Genomic DNA, 3704 nt, shown 5'->3' on the forward strand with positions numbered 1-3704 from the left:
CTTAAGATTTCATGCTTAAGCGCGAAACTAAGAGAGAGCGCGAAAGCTCTCCTGGTATTTCTTCGGTGTTTATACAATTTTTTATCATGTAGTGGCATGTAAAGTTTAAACGGATGTTCTAAACTTAAGCACAATAACATATCCTTCGAACTGTTCTGCATCATAGCATATAGGCCTTTTATTATCTCATTATACAGGGCCGGCATGTATAATTTAAAACGGATGTTCTAAACTTTTGCACGATAATATAACCTTCGAACTGTTGTGTATCTGGTTCCGCATGATAATTTGATTAAGGAGTGGCATCTATATGGATGTTCTTAACTTATGCTTAATAACATAACCTTGAACTGTTCTGCACCATAGCATATAGGTTTATTATACAATGGCATGTGTGCTTAAAATGGGGATGTTCTTAACTTATGGGAAGTAGAATAACCTTAAAACTGTTCTGCATCATAGCATACGTTTATTATGGAGACATCTATACGGATGCTCGAAGCTCATGCCCAACGGCAAAACCTTAAAATTTGTTCTGCATAAAAGCCAGCCTCGTTCTGGTCGTCCTTGGTGATTTCGGATGTGACGTCACCTGTCAAGCTTGTCGGAAAATTCGCCTAGGACGCCTCGCGCTATCGCGCTCGGTTCCAAGCCTCCTCTTATAACTCGGATAGCGCGAACTGGCCTGGGTACGAGGCTGCATAAGAGCATGAGTTTTAGGATGGAGTGCCCAGTACCTTTAAAACTGATCTTTCAAACCTACCGTAAACTTCCGCTTATATTCCTTGGCTTACACATCTTCGTAAGGAGTTTTAGAATTTTATACGAGGGGGCTTATAACCGGAATTATAGTAAAAGCGCTTCGAAACAAGCAAATTAGTAGTGCTTATCAGTATACGTTGACTGTACGTTTTGCATTTTTTGGTTTTTAAATAACCTTTAAAACTTCATAATAAATAGCCGCATAAACATAACAACTTTCTTTCGATTTACCAGACATGTTTCGACAGTACATCCGTCACCTTCAGTGTTACATATTTTGAAATCGACGTTGAATTTAAATCGCGCGCGATGTTATAAATCAAATTCATTTCAATACAAGCTTGAATATATAGCTCTGTATGCAGATAGATGGGCCTTAATAACTGGGGATTGAACTTATGAGCGGCAGTTAACGGCACACCCAAAGGCATATCAGTAGCCTTGGAAAAGTTCTACAGTAAAATATTTCTTCAAAGCAATTAAAAACCCATGACTTCATAAAGAAAAAACAAAAGAAACTAATGTTTAAGAAAATAATGAGTGTCTTTTTATCTGATAACGACACGGCTAGACTTTACGTCCAATTTTTTAGACCAAAATAACCCCAAATCTAAAATATTGGTGCAAGAATGAGTTAATCTATAATTATCAGACATTTCTCGAGATTTTGAAGCCGTTCTTTTCTCTTAAGCCCGATTGAAGTCGACGTCTTCCTTTTTACTCACAAAATTAAGAGATGAATTGGTCTTGCCAAGCTTAATTGGTGCGACCTGTTTTATAAAAAGGGTATAAATGGTAGAAAATGTTTACGATTTATGTAAGCCTTCAATGTTCACAACGACGTTGCCCTTGAACTAGGCTGAAGTTTTTTCGTCTTCTTGGGCAATTTATCGTTGGGTGACCGCAAACCTGAAAGTGATCAACACCCAGAGCGAACCCAACCCAAGCTAATTCCCCTAGGGGAGCCCAAGGTGAAGACGCCTAGGTGATTGCAACTACACGTAATCTCTATATTTGAGAAAGATATATCTTTCAGTAAGTGGCACAGGTAGCTCAGAAGAAAAAAATCAAAGTACTCCTGATAGGAGTCGAAGTTATGACCTTCCGGTTACTAATCCGGCTACTCTACCACTAACCTACAGGAGACATTGTAGGAGCTAAAGGCCTATAATAAACTAGGGTCATGTGACAAACATCCTGCGTTCTGACACTAGGACTGGAAGTGTCGATATGTGCTTATTGCGCAATGATAGGAATGCGATGGTGAATTTTAAGCCTGGTGAATGCTTGTTTGAAAAAGATGATTTTTCCAGACTGTAACATAGGCAGCTCGGAAGAAAAAATCAAAGTACTCCCAATAGGCGTCAGACCTACGACCTTCAGGACCCGGTTCAGTCCTCGAAGGATGGTCAAGTTTAACCCAGGATTAAGCCAAATTTTAAGCAAGGTTTTCTTGTCCAAGAACGTAACTCGAGCTTAAAAGATAGTGTCGTGCCTTTACTTCAAAAAGGACAAATGATAACAAAATGTTACTCTAAAGCGATGCATAGGAAGGTAAATACAAAAAGTGGAACAAAATTTGAATCCTGGACTAGCGCCAGTCGGCTTCTCAGGAACCGGACCCTGGTTACTAGTCCAGATGCTCTACCATAAAGCTACAAACAAATCTTAAGGGTAATGTCATAAAAAAAAATGTCAGTGAAAAGCATGAGAAGATTGAGTATAGATATTTAAAAGAAAAAGAAAGAAAATACTAGTTTATGTTACTTTATTCACAGAAATACAAGTTGACACAGAGCGTAGAAACAATGATGAAAACGAAATTGCTCTTATAATATAGTAACCCAATGAAATGTGTACGAGCGAATGAATCCCGGCGGACAGAAGGTTTCGACTATTTGATTTGCCTTTTAAATTTTAAGAAGAATAGAAAACTAATAATAGTTTAATAATAATATAGTTTATTCATCCTAACAGATCCTGAATTTTGTTCGTGCTGAAGAAGTTTTTTCAGGTATATCTGGGATCAAATCACGAATGTAATAACTGGCGCTAGTTTATGTAATAAGGGCGCCAAATGTAATACGGTACTGTGGTGCTAAATGTAATTAGGGTTACAACACTGGAATAAGGAATGGGTCACAAGAGTTACATAGTTATGTATCAGGGGTGGAGATGGGGTGGGTCACAAGAGTTACATAGTTATGTATCAGGGGTGGGGGTAGGGCAGGTCACAAGTGCAGAAAAAGTCGCATTTGTAGAAAGATTTGTTTCTTGAGTAGGATTAGTGCTTTAATAGTTTTTCATTGTATTTGACCACATTATTTAATACTATTATATTTGTAAAACCAAACCACATAGAAAATGGACGCAGCTAACTTCGTTTGCGGTTACGTGGTATAGCGTGGCAATCGTCCGCTTTGGGCAAACAAAAAGGTATTCTTCTGACCTAAAATATTACAACTGAATTTTGCGGAATTTCACATGAAATGGTAATTAAACAACTAAACAATCAGTAACTGTTCTAATTTGCGGAAGGACGCGTGTTGCGTAATGGGACATTGCATTGTTAGCCTGCAAGCACAGACGTAGTTTCGATCGTCTCTTTTGTTTTTCCCGTGACCCGTATTCGCAGGTTACTTATGTGACGAAGGACTCACAAAAGCGACCCTTATTACATTTCGACAGGAGCCTGATTTCGTTACATTCGTGACTTTTCCCTTATTGCATTTGTGACCTACGATTACATTTGGCACCAATTCCTTATAAAATTCGACCCTTTGTACATTTGCCACCAAATCCTTAATTACATTTAGCACCCTTATTTCATTTGGCACTAATTGTTACATTTGTGACCATTGTTTGTCGATTCAAGTTGTAGCAGGTTCCGAGACTACAGTCTCAAACAGAATTAGTTGGGGCAGCTCCATTGAACGTTTTTC

Source organism: Montipora capricornis, chromosome 13 (assembly GCF_036669925.1).
Source record: "Montipora capricornis isolate CH-2021 chromosome 13, ASM3666992v2, whole genome shotgun sequence".
Classification (NCBI taxonomy): Eukaryota; Metazoa; Cnidaria; class Anthozoa; order Scleractinia; family Acroporidae; genus Montipora; species Montipora capricornis.